This window comes from Cricetulus griseus (assembly GCF_003668045.3).
Source record: "Cricetulus griseus strain 17A/GY chromosome 1 unlocalized genomic scaffold, alternate assembly CriGri-PICRH-1.0 chr1_0, whole genome shotgun sequence".
Taxonomy (NCBI): Eukaryota; Metazoa; Chordata; class Mammalia; order Rodentia; family Cricetidae; genus Cricetulus; species Cricetulus griseus.
The window spans coordinates 175,513,119-175,536,105 of record NW_023276806.1 but is presented as its reverse complement, the minus strand read 5'-3'; the positions used below and the strand labels follow the sequence as shown (position 1 = coordinate 175,536,105).

At 37.3% G+C, this 22,987-nt stretch overlaps 2 pseudogenes; both read right to left on the bottom strand.

Moving 5' to 3' along the window:
• Positions 1-12,262: 12,262 nt before the first annotated feature.
• On the bottom strand, positions 12,263-12,797 carry LOC100773516 (annotated as a pseudogene).
• Positions 12,798-19,989: 7,192 nt separating this feature from the next.
• LOC100772941 lies at positions 19,990-21,739 on the bottom strand (annotated as a pseudogene).
• Positions 21,740-22,987: the final 1,248 nt, after the last annotated feature.

Genomic DNA, 22,987 nt, shown 5'->3' with positions numbered 1-22,987 from the left:
TTCCTGAAAATCAGTGCTGCATGTAGTCATATAATTGGACAAGTTAAACCCTTTCTTATAAGGAATACTAATTTAATTAAATCTTAAAATACCTTATATATTTTTGTCTAATGGGTGCTATATATTAAATGTAACTACTGTCTTTCTAAATTATACTTTTAATCTAATTTATGTAATTATTTGTTTGCTTTTTAGGTACTATGGATTGAACCCAAATATTAAATATACTAGTTAGCTATTTCACCATTATTTTATGTACATAGTCTCCAAGAATTACTTTTTGAAGTTGCTTGTTTTTATCCCAAAGGACATGACAGACTCTGAAGACCTCCTATGGAAAGTCTCACCCTCCCTGGAGAGCAGAAAGGGTATGGGATAGGTTGGATGTTAGTTGGAGGGTAGGTAGGGGAGGAGGAGAGGCAGAGGGAACTGGGAGTGACATGGAAAATAATTTTGTTTCTAATTTAAATAAAAACCGAGAGAAAAGAAAAAGAAATTGCTTGTTTTGGGGGGTGTGCCCAAATACAAGCTGATACAAGGCTAGAAATAAAATAAAAGTGTGGGGTAGAAAGGAAATAAAAATAGCAATAACATAGAATAAAAATGTAGATATTATCAATAAAATATTTTAAATATTCTCATAATAAGAAATATGAAAGGATGTTTTAGAAACCTGGGTCTTGAATTAGTAGTTCAAAATGGATCAGACTTATGTATTTCTGTATGTATGTTATAATTTCTGTACCCCATGGTCTCTGTCATTAATAGACTGTTCCATGCATTGGCTATTGTGAATATACTTCAAGGACATGAATACACTGTTGCTTGTCCAAACCGCTGATTTTACTTATTTGGATACAGTCCACAAGATGGGTCACTGAATCACATCCAAGTTTTGAAGAAGCTCCACATGTTTTTTCATAGTGTTCCTTCAAAAAAATGCACACCTGTCCCTTCCCCACAACATTTGTGGGTGTTGTAATGGTTTTTTTGTTTTTGTTTTTTTAACAACAGCCAAAAGAAAGTTTAAATTCATATACGTTATTTTATAAAAGCAAGAACGATTCAGGTGACAAGTGACTGTAAAAGTAGATAGATTTCCTAAAGTTCCTAAAAGTAGAAAGACAATCAACACACCTATCACTATTTCTGAAGTCTGCTGTGTCTCTAAATCCAAGGCACTCATGAAGATAGTCACTATAGGGATGTATTAGCCTTGTTTTAAACAGCTTCAATGCAAAGGTCTTTTCTCTTCCCCACTGTCAGGTAACTCAATTCACCCTTCTTTTATTTATTTTCTATAATACTAGCATTCCACAGCTTTAATTTACTGTAGCCCTCTTCCTTGACTCTTATTCTTAGATTTTTTTTATTACTGTGTTCAAAGTTAGCTTTGTATTCTTTCCTTTTACAATTCAACATGAATACCTGTTTCACATGCAAACTAAATCACTGGAAACACTGGAGTTGACTCTGTTTAAGTAGTTTATCCACCACTCCTCTGAGGAAAACATCTCAGAGTGAAGGTGGAATGTCCTTTCCCTGCTCAGACGAGGAACTGCACAAGGTAGTCACCATTAGATTAGCTATCAGGATAAGGAGGGATGGACAGTGAACAGGTTGGTTATCAGGATAAGGAGGGGAGCACAGTGACCAGGTTAGCTGTCCATATAAGAAGGGAATGACCAGGTTGACTATTAGAATAAGGAGCAGAAGATCATGATCCTTTAGGAAATGACTGCCCACTTAGACACATGACACAACTAAGGCTCAGGAAAGTTTGAAGTCCTTCAGTCTAAATCATAAATTCTTAGAACTTGGAGAGATTCCTTTTCTGCTCTATTAAGCTGACCTTCAGTATTATGCACTTAACTTTTATGGACAGGCTTTTTATAACCTAAATCAGGTTTGGGATAATTATAAGTATATATGTTGTGACTTGAGAATTCATAAAATATGTGTTGATCATTTTCACTAGCTCCTAACTCTTCAGTTTCACCTTGTATTCCCTTTACACAAACACACACACACACACACACACACACACACACACACACACACACACACACACACACCATTTCCTATCAATATGAGGGCCAGTTTATTCTGCCAAATATTCCTGAACATGTGACTATTCACTGGATTGTTTCCAACCTATCTGGGGCTGTACTGTAGAGAAAACTGATCTTTCTCCTCCTCACACTGCAATTGCTCCTAGGCTAGGCCATAACTTTCTTCCCTGTTCCCTTCCCTGGGATTTGTTTCCTTTACATGGTGTCAAGGCTTACAGGGTATCTAACCTTCTGAGTTCATGTGTACAGCTATCTGCCTTGCTGTATCCAGAAGACAGTATCCTTGGCATCCACTACCACTGGCTCTTCCATTTTCTGCCCCTCTTCTGCAAACGCTATTTTAATTTTCTTCCTTTAGAATAGTCACTATAATCCATCCTAAAGGTATAGTAGTCCATGCCTGCTGGCTAATCATTGGTTGAATTAGTCAAAATTGTCTGAGTTCCCTAGGTTTCCTGATGCAAACATCTTTATGACTATATGTGCTATGAAGCACATATTCTATAATCTATGAACACATAAACTATTATAAGAAAACACACAGATGTATCATAGCAATCCTTATGGAAAGAAAGTGTGTAAAATGTGTTCATATATATATGGTAAATATGTGCTGACTATTAACAATAAGTAGATTAACAGTAGAGTAAGACAGAGGAGATCCATTGAAAATAATCAGTATGAATGAATTCTTGTATAAAACAAGCTCTAGAGATTATTATATTGAAATTTCCTTTTAGTGTTTGAGAGGAACATGATGTTCAGTAAAATAATTCATATGAAATTATTCTTGCTAGCTTTTTCTGAGTCATAATTCAATATTTTATGTTTGCTATTTAATATTAACATGCAAAACTGCACTGCTTGTGCACATTGTTAGGTGTTTTCAATAATTGTCTTTCTGTCTTTTTCTATTTTTCTGTTTTCTTAGAAATAAAGAAATACAAGAATATTTTTCATTCATGGAGTAAAAGAGGCATGGAGAAATACAGATTAAAATAATAATTTGTCATTCAACTTATTTGAACATGTTTTATAATCAATTTGAGATTGAGAGAAGAGGAGATAAAATTAGAGTATGGACAAGCTGACTTTCAGGTTTTAAGATTTACTTGATGGTATCTTTATCTTCATGAATTACTTAGGTAGGCTTAATTTAAATCTGCAGTGACAGCCTGCTTACGTCCAACTCCAAGAATGTCCACAGACATGTTACATCATTTTCCTAAGAGCTGAGCATTACACAGCACTTACATTTGTAATAAAAAGTCAACGTGTAAAATGGTAGTCTACATGATTTTATTTTAATGTAAAATGTGTTTTGGATAAACAAAATAAGGTTTATATTTAGCAATATTAAACATTAATTTAAAATAGAGAAAAATTCTTCCAATCAAAACAGTAGCAAGCAACATGAGCAGTTATATCACCTTCAGGGAGAAATTTATCATCCTGTTTTTATTCCTAAAAACTCCAGGGAAAATAGAAAATTTGTTCCCTTCAAACAACTCAATCATAAAAATAAAGTGTAATATATTTGCCTGAAGTATGAGTTTACTTTATGAGTCAAAGGCATTGTGACTGAATAAATAATAAATAAATGTTATTGATTTTAAGTGTAATTACTCCTTTTCACATAAAAGCTCAGTTGATTGATACCCTGATGTCCTTATCTATAGCCAGGTCCAGAATTGTAAATTATCCACTATATATTATTACTCATGTGTGTGTGTGTGTGTGTGTATGCATGCTTGTTTGGGTGTTTGTGTGTGTGTGTGTGTGTGTGTGTGTGTGTGTGTGTGTGTGTGTGTGTATGTGTGTGTGTGTGTTTTGTCACTGTATTTGTGTGGGAATATACCTACTATGGTGTGCATGTGGAGGTCAAAGAGGAACTTTTAGGAGGAGGTTATATCTTTTAATGATGGATTCTGGAGATCAAACTCAAGTAGTCTGGGTTATGCACCATGCCCTTTTACCCAGTGAGATTTTTCAGTGATTCAACTCTGGGTTAAATCTCATGGAAAATTAATATACTTTCAATTCACCACCTTGCCTTCATTCTTTTAGGCTTACAGTGCTTTTTGAACATGTTTTATCATTTAAATTTTCTATAACAATCAAAATCACATATTTCAATAACCAATATGGTATATATTTAACAAAAGGTCAAATGTAGTAGTGACTTTTTCTTAGTCAGCATAAACTGTTGACATGAAATTTTAATTATTTTATAACAAAATGACATGAGATAGGAGCATGTGAAGTAAAAGAGAACAATTTCACAACAAAGGACATCTCATTTCAGAACCAAGTGAATCAATGCCTCCCTCATGATTCATTAATATTCAAGAAATATCTATCATTTTAACCAAAACCAAGATGTTAGAGAAGTTCTCTACATGATAAAAAATTTCATTTCTGAATTTTCCCATTGTTTTAGCAGAGTGAGCATACTTAGCTGAATATTTAGTGTATTTGTTAGAGCACTGGAAACAAAGCTGATCAGTTAACTGCACAGAGAATAACTGGAGATTTTAGCAGAAAAGATAAGAGAGGAATGTGCTCAACATTTGGGAAAAGCAAGGCAGCAGAGTTCAAAGAAAGTAGGAACTAAGTATACATTAAAGCAGTTTCCAAAAGGAATGGGAAATGAAAATACTAAAGAAAGGAAAATACTGAAGAGAATATAAAAGAAAGGAAGATAGGTACCAAAAATGTTTTAACAAACTAGGATGGCACAGGCCATGTGGACTTTTGATCACACTCATTAATGCATGCATTCATTTCTTCACACACATATGCAGTGTAGCTTGTCCAACATGTAGTTGTGTTGATGATGTACCATAATTTCTTCTAGGTTATTATGGGAGAAAAAGAGTAAATTGAAATTCTTAGGTCTCAGTGAGTTAATTTAGCTTCAATTCTAATTCAGGATATAAATATAACAAACAAACACGTGAAGTATTATTTCTAAGAAGAGATACAAGGAAGACAAGGAATGAGGGGTACACTATCAGCTTGTCCCAGAGTCTTCCCTACTCAAGGACTTGAGCAGTATCTTAAATTTCTGCATTTAAAATAAGAATTTCTCAGACAGAGGAAGAAGGTGACCAAAGGGACAGTAGCTGGAACACTACAGAGTTCACTGGCAAGATAGGAGGGCTAATCATGGCTGATGAGGATCACAGCTCAGTTTGTAATGCATCTAACAGTACACATGCCTGAATTCAAGTGAGAAGCCAATTTAATATGTATTGACTAGAATAACTTCATATGGATTACCAGAAAAAAATGGTGGTTGCTGTATGGGCCATAGAATATGTAAAAACTTAAAACAAGTCTGACACTTTTATGATAGTAAAAAAATATCACTGTGTTCAATATTTATCCAAGATTACCTGCCATGAGTAAGAAGACAAAAGATTAGAAATAAAGTTTAAATATCTCTTTGATGTACAGTTTTAAGAAAAGACTGAATTCAAAGACAGAGGTGTATTTTACATGTCCTTAGAGGAACAAAATAGAGCAGGGGTCTCTAATTCTATTTTGCTGCCTTAGAAAGCACCACAATTAAAATGACTTACCAAAAAGTTCCTTTAGCTCATACTTCAAGTAGGAGAGTACAAGATGTCAGGGGAGGAAAAGCAGCAGGAGGCAACAATGAGAAGCTAAGAAACCAGTTCTTCAATTTCAGGTGGAGGGTCCAGGCATGCCCCCAGTGATGGAATCCCTCCAACAATACTGCACAGCCTAAAAGTTACACATCTTCTTCAAACAGCACCCCTAACAGGGAACCATGTGTTCAAATTCATATCCTATGAAGGACATCTTCATTTAAGGGACCTCACTGATTAGGCAAGAGAAAAGTTTTATTTAACATTGGAATTACAATATACATGCTGAAAATGGTAGAGCATTTTTGTCTTGTAGTTATTCATCAAAGTGAGAAAATTTAAATATCATAAGTATATAAATTCTTTCAGATTAAATGAAGAGGAGAAAGTTATCATGAGCTCTAAGGACCTCATTTAGCCATTGCATTTCTCCCCATCTGTCCCTAGGTTCTCTTCTCACAATATAAAATGTGAAAAATCTAAATGGTTTACATGGAGTGGTTCTAGTACCCACTACTGATAAGAAAGTTGAAATATGCTCAAAAGGTTTCTGATTTTAGTGTCCTTGCATACAAACTAGAACTTAATTAGGGACTTGGTTTTACTTTCTCAAGGTTTTCTTTTTTTTTTGTTCATAGTCAATAATATACTTTATATTTTAAGTGAAAAGTACTCATTCTTCTTAGTTACTGCAAATATATCCCGATGAGAGAGCTTGCTTCTTATACGTGTTTTCCTCAATTTGGAACAATGTGCTACTCTAAGTCACTCTGATTTAGGTTACTTGTCATTTGTGATTTCTGTGGAATATATCCTTTCTCCCAATGAAAATGCTACCCCCATCCAGGCCTAATTTTCATCACAGAAGTAACACTGTATTCATTCATATGCTACCTTTGTTAGTGCACTAAATAACAACAACAACATTAATAATAATAATAATAATAATATAACAGATTTTATACTCCTACCTGCTTTTTGTTCCTCTAAGGACATTTAAAATACTAGATATTTAATGAAATATGCCCACTATCATATCTGAATCTTTTTTGTGTGCTTGCATGTGGGAGTAATAATTCCTCCATAGATTAGAAGTTTAACTTATGCTGTAACACATTATTGTTTCCTGAATAAGCCACTGATGTTCAAAGATTTGTGTAGAAATGTAGACACTTGCTTTAACGAAGTATGATGCTTGTGCCACTGGCTCTTGACTGACATGTGGCAATCAGGCAGTTGATCTATCTGGTAACTGATGAGGAAACTCACTGTGCTGAAACTGACACTGGGCTTATAATGAATGCTTTCCTTCTGAACAATTAGAAGTTTGAAACAACCAGGCAGAGGTTTCCTTTATGTCCAGCTTAAACAGAAACCTTAGGTACCAAGTATATATGTGCTTTGTTAGGAGGAATTGTTCAAGTTGGTTTTCTCACTTTGACTGCTGGACAAAGGCCCATGGTCAAATGTTTCTCTTCCAAGTAGGGAGTAAGCCTAGTGAGGTATAGCCATGAGCTACTCTCGATTCTTTCTGTGGATCTCTACCATTTGCTCCTCTTGTATAATCATCTATAGAGTTTCAGACATGAATAAAACTAAGAAATACATCAAGCTTTTCTAACAATTACTAAACCATCTTCAAAGATACTAAATCTGTTATACTTTATATATCAATTTATACTTTATCAGTATTGCCAGAGGATCCAAGGCACCTTGGTCAGAGCAAAGGCTTTTACTACCAACAGGAGAGATCATAGCTGTGTGTTCAAGCTGGGGTCAGTTTCTTTTGACCTATAGGTCCACAGGGATGACACCCAGGTTCTCAGGTACACACAGTGGATTAATGTTCATCTGAAGAACATTGAACTTGAAGAATTCACCTGTCTCATATTTCTGCCCTTGGTTATGGAACAAGACATTACCTCATCTTTCAGGATTATCTGCTGCAAACACAGCAGTGAGAAATTCCTGGCTAAAAATGGATGGGAACTCTTATTAGAATACTAAGAAATAGCTTACAAGACTCTCAGGCCTTATGGACAATACCATGATAGTAACATTATCACTGTTTAACTTCATAATTTTAATTTCTAAAAATTGGCAAGCTTTTAGATTTTCTTCATGCCACTAAATGCAATATTGGATTATTGAGAACCCAGTGATCTTTTTTTTTGTATTAGTTTCTTTCTTGTGATTACTATAATGAGTTTATTATGGTTGTTATAATTACTTGCAATGATTTTGGTAGTATTTTCTAACTTGTTTGGAGGCCAGAATTCCAAAATCATTGTCATTGGGACACAAATCAAGGTGTTTCAGGTCTCTACTTTTCTGTGGGCTTCAAGGAAGACAGCAGTCCTCTCCTATCTAGTGTCTCCAAGCTGCCAGTCTCACTGGACCATATCAGAGATTTTAATCCTTGATTCCATGCTGGCATCTTTTCTATGGTAGTGTGATTGTGATTCATGGATTGTTAACTTCCCCATCATCTTTTCCTAGCAAAAATGCATTTACCCAGTGCCTGTGTCTGGGTTTATGACCTGGTATAACCTCCATATTCTCAGTGTAGTTAGTTACTAATGTAAAATTTTCTTTGCTTTCTCTATTAAGTGAGGTAGCATTTATAGTTCTCATGGACTAAAATGTGAGTGTCATTTAAAGAGTAGTGGATAACTCTATCACAACTGGGCAATACAATGTAAAGAAATAAATAATACTTAAGCAATAGGACTAATATTGAGGAATAAATTATAGTTCCATTGCTTTAATTATTCTCAAGAAGCACATTAAAGCCCAGAAATATGCACTGGGAGAAATAAAACATCCAAACTTACACGTTTTACACTTCTAATAAAATTACTAAACAATTCATAGAGATTAGAAGTAAAGTCAATTGCTATATAATATATTTTTTGTCAAATAAGCTCACATAGAGATTTTTTAATGCTTACAAAGAAACTCAGGATTGCTCTTCCTTTTCATGATGGGTAAATATAATGGACACATTCCCCAATATTCATTTTTGAAAATTCTGATAAAATTGAATGAACTTTTGGTGGCTTTTAATGTCTAGATTAGAGACTATAAACACTGATCTCACTAGGTGTGCTTAGGATCCAGTTAAATATTTTTCTGCTGTGTTCAAACTAAGGTATAACTGAGGAAAAGAGTCTTTAGACTAACAGAAATGCCTTCTCCATTCTGTTTCTGGGAATATATGAGAAAGGGTGTGTTTGCATTTGTGGGCATACGTGTGTGCATACGTGCCTCTATGTGTGTGTGTGTGTGTGTGTGTGTGTGTGTGTGTGTGTGTGTGTGTGTTTGAAATCTTATGTATGGCTTCAAATATAAATTAAAGCTGGCAATTTAATTTCTATTCAGAAATGATTTTAAATTCCCTATGTTGTTTCCCATTCATCTATGTAAAACTTCTGTCTTCATTAGGGTTTCTATTGTCTTGAAGCAACACTGTTTCCATAACAACTCTTATAAAGGAAAACATTTCATTGGAGCTGGTTTACAGTTCAGAGGTTTAGTCTATTATTATGGTGGGAAGCATGGCAGAATGAGGCAGTCATGGTACTGGAGATGGATTTTAGATTTCTACATCTTGATCTGAAGGCAGCAGTAGGAGACTGTGAGCCAAACTGGGTGTAACATGAGCATCTGAGACCTCAAAGCCCACCCACAGTGACATACTTCCTCCAACAAGATCACATCTACTCCAACAAGGCCATAACTCCTAATAGTGCTGCTCCCTATTGTGGGGCCATTGCTATTTAAATAACCACAACAATTCTCCTAAGTAATTTTTTTTTTGGTCCAGAGACGCATTTACACTTCTTAATTGGATAATTGGAAGAAATAAATGTTTTCATTTGTAAATTCATGTCCTTGGGAAGTCAAAAATAATCTTTTAACTATAAAAATTTTAATAACCTTGTAGTTAGATATTTGCAGCTCAAGTGGTAGAAACCTAATCAGTTTACGCAACTCTATAATGAGGCAGGGTGGTATGAAATAAGCTTTGTGTAGAAGCCATAGTGATCTATGACTGAAAAGCTGGTCTTGACTAACTGCTTTTATAATGAGATCTTTAATCGCTGCAAAGATTATAGATTTTGGTGTACTTGGTTGCTGCTTTGGCTATGAAATGGATTTGAGAATATGCCATAGAAATGGTATGACCTACAGAGACTAAATTATCTATTCTTTCTCTCATTTGAGCCAAGTTTACTAAACTTTGCCACAGAGCACAAAGAATTAAAGCAGTCTGAATACCAAATATTCATTAGAAAAAGAAGCGTAGAATCAACTGAAAAACTTTCTTAAAAGGCAGCAACAGTAAAATCTATGCTACTCGGTTAAAAGCACCAGGACTAAATTAAAATTGTAAATATGAAGCAATGAATTCATAGTTTCAAGATTATTTTGCACAAATATAGAAATTGCATAAATTAAATAAGATTTTGCTTAGCCTTCAATATGACACAAGCAGCTATGAATATATTTGTGAGTCTTTATGATGTGACTTTCAAAGCAGATAGGACAGCCTTCAGCTTTAAAAGGAACCTAAAGCTGTCTCAAAACATTGTGTATATTTCACTGGAGTAAACACATATATGAAAGAAGATATTTGTTGTGGGATATTTGTACACTGTGTGAAGATGTGTCATGGTCACTGTGACTGGTTTCATAAAAAGCTGATTAGCTAATAGCTAGGCAGGAGAGGTCAGAAGAGACTCTTGGGTAGAGATAGGAACTCTGAGTTAGAATGTGGTACAAGGGACTTCACCAGGGAGATTCAGAGGGAGGCCGATATACATTGTGGAGGAAAGGTAATGACCACTTGGCAGAGCATAAATTCATGAATGGATTGATTTAAGTTATAAGAGCTACTTGTGACCAAGCCTAAGCTATAGCCAAGATGTAATTAATAAAAAGTCTCCATGTCATTGTTTAGGTGCTCGCAGTCTCAAATGAAAGTCTGACTAGATTTAGCATCCAATGTGCCATGTACACAGAGCCCATTGCTTGCCATGTACATAGGCATGGCTCCTTTAAGAGGCCCTGTTGTGCATCTGAGCACTTGAATGAAAAACTACTAGATAAAATGGGAGAGTATACAGAAAGTCCTCCAGCAGTACAAGCCCAACTGCTTCCCAGAGCTGGAGCGGGTAATGTAATTCTTGGCATAAGACTTGGCTCTCATGAACCCAAAGGGGGTGGACCCAGCTGCCAGTGCTGTGTGCTAAGCAGAGCCAGATGGCAGGTAGCCTAGCAGTTTATGTTTGCAGATGTAAAACAAACAAACAAACAATGAATAAAAATTTAAAAAGCCAGATCAAGGCAGAGAAAAATCTCTGAACTATACACTTGAAAATGTGTGTAGGTGCTGAAAAAAGAAAAAAAATGGGAATAGACTGTCATAAAAAATACATAGTTTAAAAATAATAAAGTATTTAGAGAAAGAGTAAAGTAATACAAAAAGAATGGGATGGGAAATACACAAGGCATCGGGATTTGGATCTTGTATGGTGTTTTGTTGACTTTGAATTTTTTTAAGTGTTAATGAACAAAAAATGGCAACTGATGAGAGGCACTGGGTTGTAGAAGAAACTGCTGAATTACACCAGCTTATATATGTTAATGATGCCTTAACTTCAGAATGGAAGTCAAGAAATGTGTTGTGTAAAAGATATGTCTTTGTTTCTACAGAAAACAAAATATTCTTTCTAAATTAATAAAGATAAGATTTGATCCGGTGAGACCTCCTGGAAATCTTGGCTACAAACATGAAGGAAGAAACTAAGAAAAACTACAATACAGGTGACATATAAGCTAATTCCTCTACATGGGAACAGCTCTAAGACTAGAGGAGACATGATAAATCTTGTTTTCAGTGTCCTCATGACTTATTATTACATGACATCTTTTCATATGGCATGGATAGAGGGTTGGTTATACAGTCCAAAAAGACTTATAAGGTTGACAGATGCCTTTTACCCGATCAAATGTAGAGCAGAGCATCATCTTTAGCTAATTTGTGCATACCATATAATTCATAGTTGTGCTAATGAAGATATGTATGATACCTTTAAAAGTCTGTGTTTTCAGAAAAATAAAGCACCATATATCAAAGAAGACAAGTAGCCTTGGTGATCCAGCTTCTCAGAATGCCTCGGTTGCAGTTTCTCCAACAAAATATGCCAAAGCAACTTCAAAGCTTCTAGCTTAGATATTTCAGCCCCATAGAGTACTTCAGTCAGGACCCCATATAAGCTCTGCACTTTCCCATCACAAAGAGACTAGACAAAATTGATACAGCTGGCACTCTCCCAGGACTTGAGCATTATCCCAATTTTCAGGGTCCCCTAAATATGCCATCACCACCAGCCAGAAGGAAGCAATTTTAAGAATACAATGCTCTCTCTCTCTCTCTCTCTCTCTCTCTCTCTCTCTCTCTCTCTCTCTCTCTCCTTCCTCCTTCCCTCTGTATCTCCCTCCCTCTCTTTCTCTCTCTCTTTCTTTCTTTTTTGCTTTATGGAAAATGTATTGCAATACTCCAACAGGATATCACTTTTTCTTTTCAACATCTTTCTCTGCAGCTTCGTTTGCCATTTTTGCTTGGATGCAAAAGAGTCAGGCATTGGCCTGGCCTTGAAATTGTTCTCTTCTTCTGTGATGACTCTGGCTTTCTCCTTTTGGTAGTTATTCTGGATGGGAATCACAGGTCCTGTTAGCTGGGTGGCCAGTTTAAGTTCTTCAGCAGAACTATCTCTCTTCTTTGGAGCACAGGGCTTCCTAGAGAAAAGTATCAGCTTCGAGCCATACTCCTTCAGGTGCTGCACATTGGCCTGTAATGATTGGGTGGACTTGTTTTGCCTTCTTGGGTCCACAGAGATGCTGATGGTGTGATGGTGTGAGCCACTTTCTTATGGATACCAGCCACCCTGAGTTCTTCCAGCCTGAAGCCCCTGCAAGCTCGGACCTTGGTGTGGTATCTCACTATAGGGAACCTCACTATAGGCCTGATGGGACCGGATGTGGGGTGAAGGGCAATGCAGTGTGCTTGGTGGGGTGGGTGGCTTTTAGTTGTTTGTTGGATCATGGATTCTTGTAACTCTTTAGTGAGATTGATAACAAATTGTTACTGGTCGTGGTTGGAGAAAAAATACTAAGTAAAGTGTTTAAATTCAGAGATCTCTTTCTGAAAAGAAAAAAAAGGGGGATATAGGAGTGGTAGAATAAAAGTGTAGATTATTGAATGTGCTTTTAAACAAAAAAGCAACTATTAATCGCAAATATTTTACACTGGTATGGATTTTTGTGTATTGATACAAATTTAAGGTTTTTTTTTTTCTATAACATACTGTATGTATCATTCTACTCTTGTTTGGGGTATTGTATCTATACAGTTTATTTAAAAATGTGAATCAAGGTTCTAGTTCCTGAAAGCTATTATTATAAGTTATTTAGGATAATAAAGAAATGCAGATTACTAGTTACTTATCTGTAACAATCAAACTTATAGTCATGTTAGGTACGTTTTCAAGGTCAAACAAAGATATATTTTGGATAGATAGTTGATCTTCAAAGACATCAGAGATCTATAGTATATGGCATTTAAGATATATTAATGACATAAGACTTTTCATGACAGTGAGATATATCTGCTCCTCAAAGCACCAATCTATTTCAGAGAAGTTGATAGGCATCAAAGAACCTCCATATAGAGTTTGTTTGCAATGTAGAAAAGTTAGCCACTGGGCAAAAACTTGCCCTTGCCTCAACTTCTGTCCAAATTGGACAAACAGGACACAAAAGAAGGCAACTTCCAAACTTTGCCAAGAGAAGATAGTACAATTCTTCAAATTTCCTTCTTCACAGGAAAATCTGTCTGGAATTCTAGGCTTGTATGCGTAATATGGATGCCCCAGTGTGACAGAGGAACATTGGGGTGTCTGTCTAGGCAGTCAGATGTTTCTGTCACTTCTATAGTTTTTGAAGTTGTTTTCTCTGCATGCCTTTTTAACTCAGTATTTTGTCTTTCTCAGATCTCTAATGGGGTTGAAGGCAACATAATTATAAATGAGTTTTGTTACCAAATTCAGAAAAGAAACTTACAAAGCAATGTGAATATTATAAGATTGATAGATATAAAAGCTTAAATTGTTTATCTAAGAAAATGTTTTAAAGTCTAAAAAGATATTTTCTTAGATGGTAGTGCAAATTATGATAGAAAGTTGTTTAGTGTCAGGTGATGGCAGTATACAACTTTAATCCCAGCACTCGGGAGGCAGAGGCAGGCAGATCTCTGTGAGTTCGAGTCCAGCCTGGTCTACAAGAGTTAGTTCCAGGACAGACTCCAAAGCTACACAGGACAACCCTGTCTCAGACAAAAAAAAAAAAAAAACAAAAAACAAGCAAAACAACAAAATGAAAGTGGTTTAGGTAGAAAATTTTGGACTCAAGGAGATAAGGTAGATAATAGAGTAATTTCTCTGAATTTCCCAATGCAAATTGACTGTACATTGTAAATATAATTCTTATCTGAAAATTATGCTTATTGTGTGTAGTTTTACTATGTTAGAGTTAAACTCCTTTTTATTTATACAAAATAGGAGAAATGCTGTGGGATATTTGTACACTATTTAAGAGTATGTCATGTCACTGCAACTAGTATAATAAAATTCTGAACAGCCAATAGCTAGGCAGAACAGGTTAGGTGGGACTTCTGTGCAGTGACAAGAACTCTGGGTTAAAATCTGTGATAGGTAATGTTTTAGTTGGGGAGGGTGGTAGGGGAGGAAGGGAGAGAGAAGGGAACTGGGATTGTCATGTAATTCAATCTTATTTGTAATTCAAATAAAAAAAAGTCAAAAAAAATCTGTTGTAGAGGATTTTGCCAGTGAAATGCAGAGGAAAGCAGACATTCATTATGAAAAAAGGGTAATGATTCACATGACAGAACATAAGCCTAAACTATGGACAAGTTTTTGCTATTGATAAAAAGTCTCCATGTCATTATTTGGGAACTGGCAGTCCCAAAAGAAAGTTCAACTACAGGTATGCCTTCAGTAAATTAATTAAACAACATGATTACTTATCTAATATGAATTTATTATAAAATTATATGCAACTCAAAATGACAACACATATCATTTTATAAACAAGTATTTGGAAGTTCATGGAGAATTTTGCTAATGATCTCATAGTTCATAAACTCTAAAGACAAAATTCATATGTCATTACCAGCACATTCTCTTAACTCCTTGCCCAGAAACAAAGGACTTATGGGCTACAATAGATGTACTCTAATCGTTAGAATAAAAAGAATATTTTTGACAGTTGTGTCAGGATGTCAGTTTTATAACATCACCTAAGATGATTTTGACTTTTTTCAACATATGAAGAAAGCTTCTGTTGACAATAGAAATAAATTCCAAAAGTGGGGTGGGTTATATTTGTTTTCTGATCTCACAATAATGCAATTTCTATAAAATCTGTGACTAATTATTTTAAGGAATAATCTGGTGGAAGATTTTGTATAATAGGAAAAATTATAACAGAAGAAGAAGGCAATGAAACATGGGTACACTGTGGTGTTTCTTGCTAATATAGTGACTGTCATGAAGAAAGACCATTTGCTTGGAGCAGGCAGGTGGCCCAGAGTACCTACCTACAAAGGACACCATATAGCACATTCTGCTGACAGGAGTTTTAGCTCTCACTTGGAGTACAGTTAATGAGTTGCCCTTTGATTCCTCTGAGTGCTATTCAATTAGGCTTAAAGATGACAGCTGTGGGAAGTTAAAACATTTCTCTATCAAGCAAAAATCAGCAGGGAAGCATTGACAGTGCAAACTTTCTTGTGACAAATAAATATTTTAAACCAATCCTACTCAAATATCTTTGGGGAATTAATAGAATTTCTTATTTCTGTATCCACTCATAATTGTCATTCTGTATAGATCCAGAAAGCTTCCCAAAGAATTACTTCATGAGACACTCTGAGCTTCAGTACAGATATGGATATTTCAAAATGACTTTCCCCCCTGTGGCTATTCAACATGCTAGGTGGAACACGAGAACAAAGCATGAAATGGGGACATTTAAAGAGAGACAATCACTCTACACATAGGCACAGCATTCTTTCTGAAAATATCAGCTTTCATCCAACCTCCTAAACAGAATGCTAGTAACAGAGATGTGTTTAAAAATAAAGGCAATAGGAATTTAAATGACTAGTTCAGTCTCCATCACAGAAAGCAATGAGATAAATGTTTATGTGTAGACATAGAAGATGCAATTTACTATTAATAATCTTAATGACATCTTCGTTATTTATTTTAAAATAATTTATTTGCTGTTTTAACTACCTATTCAAACAAAGTACATATGTAATTAGTTCCAACACCGAAATGATAATCACAATGGTAGATTATGATTTTTTTTTTTTTGGTTTTGAGACAGGGTTTCTCTGTGGGTTTGGAGGCTGTCCTAGAACTAGCTCTTGTAGACCGGTCTCATCTTGATCTCACAGAGATCCACCTGCCTCTGCCTCCCAAGGACTGGAAATCAGTCCTCTGTCAGATATGGGATCAGTGAAGATCTTTTCCCATTCTGTGGGTGGTTGTTTTGTCCTACTGAATGTTTCCTTTGCCTTGGAGAAGCTTCTCAGTTTCAGGAGGTCCCATTTACTAATTGAAGACCTCAATGTCTGTGCTACTGGCGTAATGTTCAGGAAGTGGTCTCTTGTGCCAATTTGTTCAAGGGTAATTCCCACTTTCTCTTCTAGAAGATTCAGTGTGGCTGGATTTATGCTGAGATCTTTGATCCATTTGCACTTAAGTTTTGTGCATGGTGACAGGTATGGATCTATCTGTAATTTTCTGCATGTCCGAATCCAATTGTACCAGCACCATTTGTTGAAGATGCTATCTTTTTTCCATTGTATAGATTTAGCACCTTTGTCAAAAATAAGGTATTCGAAGGTGCATGGGTCAATATCAGGGTTTTCAATTTGATTCCATTGATCTATCTGTTTATTTTTGTGCCAATACCAAGCTGTTTTCAGAACTATGGCTTTATAGTAGAGCTTGAAGTCAGGGATGGTGATGCCTCCAGATCCTTTATTGTAAAGAGTTGTTTTGGCTATCCTGGGTTTTTTATTTTTCCATATAAAGTTGAGTATTGTTCTTTCAATGTCTGTGAAAAACTGTGTTGGGATTTTGATGGGGATTGCATTGAATCTGTAGATTGCTTTTGGCAGGATTGCCATTTTTACTATGTTAATTCTACCTATCCAAGAGCATGGGAGATCTTTCCATTTTCTGGTATCTTCTTTAATTTCTTTCTTTAAAGTCTCAAAGTTCTTATTGTACAGGTCTTTCACTTTTTTGGTTAGTGTTACCCCAAGATATTTTATGTTGCTTGTGGATATTGTGAAAGGTGATGTTTCCCTGATTTCTTTCTCATTGGATTTATCATCTGTATATAGTAGGGCTACTGATTTTTTTAAGTTAATTTTGTATCCTGCTACCTTGCTGAAGGTGTTTATCAGCCGTAGGAGTTCCCTAGTAGAGTTTTTCGGGTCACTAATGTAGACTATCATGTCATCTGCAAACAGTGAAAGTTTGACTTCATCCTATCCAATTTGTATCACTTTGATCCCCTTTTCTTGTCTTATTGCTCTATCCAGAACTTCAAGTACAATATTGAAGAGATATGGAGAGAGTGGACAGCCTTGTCTTGTTCCTGATTTTAGAGGAAACGCTTTGAGTTTCTCTCCATTTAGTTTGATGTTGGCTATTGGTTTGGTGTATATTGCGTTTATCATGTTTAGATATGTTCCTGTTATTCCTGTTCTCTCCAAGATCTTTATGATGAAGGGATGTTGGATTTTGTCAAAGCCTTTTTCAGCTTCTAGTGAGATGATCATGTGGTTTTTCTTTTTCAGTTTGTTTATATGGTGGATTACATTGATGGATTTTTGTATGTTGAACCATCCTTGCATCCCTGGGATGAAGCCTACTTGATCATGGTGGATGATTTTTCTGATATGTTCTTGGATTCGGTTTGCCAATATTTTATTGAGTATTTTAGCATTGATGTTCATGAGGGATATCAGTCTGTAGTTCTCTTTCTTAGTCATATCTTTGTGTGGCTTGGGTATCAAAGTGATTGTAGCCTCGTAGAAAGAGTTTGGCAATATCCCATCTGCTTCTATTGTGCGGAACAGTTTGTGGAGTACTGGAATTGGCTCTTGTTTGAATTTCTGGTAGAATTCTGCAGTGAAGCCATCTGGCCCTGGGCTTTTTTTGGTTGGGAGACTTTTGATGACTGCTTCTATTTCATTAGGGGTTATAGGTCAATTTAAACTTTTTATCTAATCTTGATTTAATTTTGGTAAGTGATATTTATCCAGAAAGCTGTCCATTTCCTTTAGATTTTCCAATTTTGGGCAGTACAGGTTTTCAAAGTATGACCTGAAGATTCTCTGTATTTCCTCAGTGTCCATTGTTATATCCCCCTTTTCATTTCTGATTTTGTTAATTAACATGCTCTCTCTGCCTTTTGGTTAGTTTGGCTAGAGATTTGTCTATCTTATTGATCTTCTCAAAGAACAAACTCTTTGTTTCATTGATTCTTTGTACTGTTTTCCTAGTTTCTACTTTGTTGATTTCGGCTCTCAGGTTGATTATTTCCTGGTGTCTATTCCTTCTTGGTGTGTTTGCTTCTTTTTTCTCTAAAGCTTTCAGTTGTTCTGTCAATTCTCTAATGTGATCTTCCCCCAGTTTCTTCATGTGGGCACTTAGTGCTATGAACTTTCCTCTTAGCACTGCTTTCAGAGTGTTTCCACATAACCCCTTCTGGCAGTGCCCGATTCAAGTATTAATGCCCCTTTATTGAAAAGTGGTCTTCACAAAGCACACATGATAAAGCTCTTTAGAGGAGCACAGAGAACAGAGACTTCAGGGCGGCAAATAGCCTTTTCGGGTTTGAAAAGGTAGTATTTGTCCATATCAAGGTTAACTTTGTCAGTGGCATATGGCATACAATAGACAGGAATATAGAAGAACAATATTTACAAAGAAGGAGAAAGAGAAACCAGAAACACGACAACAAGGCTTCTTAATCTAAGCCACATTCCAAAGATATCCACCCTCACAGGGAGAGAGTCCACTGAACACCACCAGACAGACATGAGGTACAGAGAGAGACCATTCTTTCCAGCTCCAGAGAAATATCTACATCTGGTGTCAAGAGCTCACAATATAAAGCAGATAAAACTCCATGTACAAAACAGTAGGGCAGTATTCTCAGAACATTCAGGGATAGAGGTGGGCCAATGCCCTGGGTGAGGAGTTAAGTGGTTGTGGTCTAACGTGAGGTGAGTGCAGGGAAGAAGGGAAGCTCACCTTGGTTTGCAACCCCAGTGGCATTTCCAGAGGCCAGGGCATGGAGTCAACACAGCAGGGACTGAGTCATCTCCCAACCCTTAAAACCAAGGTGCAAACTCAAGCTTGCTTACGGGGCACTGACCCTGGCAACCCAGGGAAGTGGGGAAGCGATTACTATCACTGCCCTTTCATTCCTTTTCACCATAGTGTTCAGGACACAGACCCTAAGGATGTATTTCTAAGGATGTATTTTCATGCTTGTGGGGCCAGAGAGTCCCTGCTCCAAGCGCAGCAAGCTTTTTCATGATCAATCATTTTCTTCCTCTCAACAGTAAAAACAAATTACAGATATATATCCTTGGTTGGGTTCTGCTTCCTGGGGTTCAGGGTCACACTGTAACAAAAGTGGCAGTTCTCCTTTCTAGTCCTCTTATGTTACAAATACAGAAGGATAAAGCCTGTTAAGGCTTTTAAAAAAAATTAGTTAGGAACTGTTTTATAAGCTAGATGACTGACGGAGAAGCCACTAAATCAACAAAGATTCCAAGAACTTTCATTACCCAGACAGGAAAGAACAAAGAAAGCCGGCCAAAGGTTTCTTAACCTTGTGCAAGGCCCAGGGGCCTGCAAATGCTTTCCCAGATAGCTCTTTGGACAACAGAAAAACCAAAAGGACTCTAATGGGAATATGAACCGACTAAGACAGGGAGGGGTGAAAGTGAAGAAGTCAGGAAGACTGTGAAATGTACACAGAGGAGCTGAGAGCCACTGCCCAACAGCAACAGCTGAAAGCATCTTCTCCCAGCCCCAGGACTCAGGCCTCCCCTGCACATGTCCCCATGACAACAGGATCACATCTACTCTCCTAGGAGCATGACCAAGTAGGAGCATGGCTGCCTACTTCCTCCCTCATTTGTGAGTGGTCTTGGTGGGCTCTGCTTTCTGGGATTGTGCTGGCACTGGCTCCTGCTCTGACCCCTTACATACAGCTGACACCACCAGTTCCTCATTCCCACCCTGGCCCTTCCCTGCCCGGGACTCCGGTTGACTCTCTGGCTACTCAGGGTGAGGCTGCTGCTGTCTTCTCAGAGACCGTCGACTTCCCTGCTACTGCCCATGCTTCTCCTCTTTCTGCTGCTGCTGCTTGATCCTCATCAGCTTCTCAAAGCTTTTGGTGGTTGTTGGGTTTACAACGAACCAATCCTCGGCATGGACAGAGTTGATGTGATACTTGACACCACTCTCTGACACAAATTCTTTCTGACACAGAAGACACTTGTATTTTCCAGCCACAAAGTTGCCCAGTGTACAAGAGCCCAGGTGAACTTTAAGGCCAGACACACTGCTGTAGACAGCCTCACAGCCCTGATTAGGACACTGTATGCGATACTTCTTAGTATCTGTTTTCCACTTGTGCAGTACTTCCTGGCTGAATGTAGGTAACCCAGGGCGAGTATATTTTAACTTCCGATCATCTGGCACCAGGTCCTGGAGCACCTTCCTCTTCGGCCATTCCTTGGTCAGCTCAGCAGAGGCCAGCTCCTGCAGATGGTGCACAGCTATCTTGGCAGAACGCCGCTGAACTCGGCCTCCACCTTTTGCCTCCAGACTCATCTCCTTCAAACTGTTTTGCTGTCCTCATTCTGGGAAGAAGACAGGCCCGTGCTCTGACCTCATGTGATACGCAAGCCCAGCCTTTGACCTGTATGGCTTTCCACAATGGTGACATTTCAGGGTTAGCTTCTCCAGCTCTGCTGCCTCCTTGCCACATTTTCTAACATGGTACAGATATTCCATAATGCTGGTGAAGGTACTGGAGCAACTCTCGCGCGTGCACCTGAACTTTCCCATTCTCTTAAGAACTGTTCGCAGCCGCTCCCTCTCACTTAGTTCATTTACTTCATCTCCTGCCTTCAAAATTGGCAAGCTATTATGATTGGCCATGACGTGATACTTCATGCCTGCCAGTGAATGAAGTTGTTTCCCACAATGATAGCAGGTAAACATTTCGTGTTTGCAGTTTTCCATGTGTTTCTTTAAACCCTCTATAGTCTTCCTCCCTACTGCCTGGCAGGTAGGACAGGAAACACTGCCTTTATCCATGATTTCTAAGTACCATTTCTCCTCCATACTTGCTGCTGCACAAACTGGTGGTTCTTTCCGAACCCGACGAGCCTGGGGTTTGGGGTGAGGTTGAGTTTTAGGCCGCTGCTTCCTCCCATAGAGATTGTGCTTCTTCTGAGGAAGCTCTGGATAGTCTTCATTTTCTTCCTGCTTGATTTTCCTTTTTCCTTTGGCCTTTTCCTTTTCCTTTGCACCTGCACCTTCAACTTGTGAAGTGGCAGCAGGCTTGATTCTTCTCATCTCCATCCAGTAGGTAGATTTTCGGAAGGATGCTGGGAAATCACTCACTGGCTCACATGAGGAGGCAGATGATGAGCCATTTAAGGAGTCATCGTGAGGGATGGTGTACTGGAAGCTGTTGTCCTTTATGGAGCACTGGGTCCTGTTCTTAGCTCCCACGATCCTGGTGCTCCTCTGCTGCTTAAAGGGTGTGGGTCCCGGGGTGGCAGTGACTGAACCGAGTCTGGAAGACATCACTCCCCCTCCACGCCTAACAATTTCACCCAAAGGCTCTGGCCAGACCGACGCCACTTCCGTTCCCGCATTTTTTTTTATAATGGTATAAACACATGCACTTGAGAAAAGAAGTCTATTCAGTAAATGATCCTGAAAAAACTAAATATCCTTCACCAGAAGGATCTCGATCTGTATCCCTCAGCTTATACAAAATAAATTCAAAGTGAATCACAAAATGGTGAAATGGCTCAAAGAAAAGAGGGAAAATACTTCATAATGTAAGATAGAATTAACTGAATAGAACCTCAGTAGTACAGGAAATAGTCCAAAGAATTGGAAAATGGAAGGCCATGAAATACAGAAGCTTCTACCCAGCAGCAAAAAATCAACAGATTAAATAGACACCATATACAATTACAGTGAGTCTTTTCTAGATATACTTTGGACAAGGCGTGCCTAACTAGAATATATACCAAACTGCAAAAAAATCACTAGTGCAGCAAAACTACTGATTAATACGTGGTCCAAAGAACTGTGCAACTAGTTATCAAGAAAGAGATGCAAATTGTCAGCAAATGTTTAATAAGTGTTCGGTATCCTTACCTATCAGGTAAATGCAAATTGGAACTACTTTGAGATTCTATATCACCCTAGTGAACAAGGCTACCATCAGAGAAAAAAAAAGAACAATAAATTCTGATAAGGTTATGGGGAAAGAGCAGCCTTTATTCACTATTGATGTGACAGTAAATTGATATTGCCATTGTGGAAATGAAAGTGGAGGCTTCTCCAAAAATTAAACCAGACTTATCTGATAGCACCTCCCATACTTCTCCTGGGCATATACCCAAAGGACTCCTTATCTTGTCACAGAGATGTTTATAGCTACTTTTTTCCCCTTTCAGAGTGTGAACATTTATTTTAAAGAGGGATTAGACCCTCCTAGGTCTCACAAAAACCAGAGTAACTTTCCTTTCTAGAGGAAGGAGGGCATACAGAGGGCCCTGAATCTCATGGGAAAATCAGTCTAATGTCTTTCAAAAGATGAATAGACATTGAAAATACTAAATATAATGTATAGTAAAATTTAATTAAACATATAGACAATGAAATTGTGAAATATTGACAGAACTGGAAAATACTAAGCTAACAAGTTAAAAATTATATGACTATATTTCTTTCAGATCTCAGTTGTAGTTGATAGCCCTCATGTGAAAGCATGGCTTTATGTGTTTGCTTGCCTAACAGGCTTGGACTCTCCCAAAGCTCTGGTGCTTGGACTAAAGCTTCTCAGTCTGTGATGCTCTGTATGGAT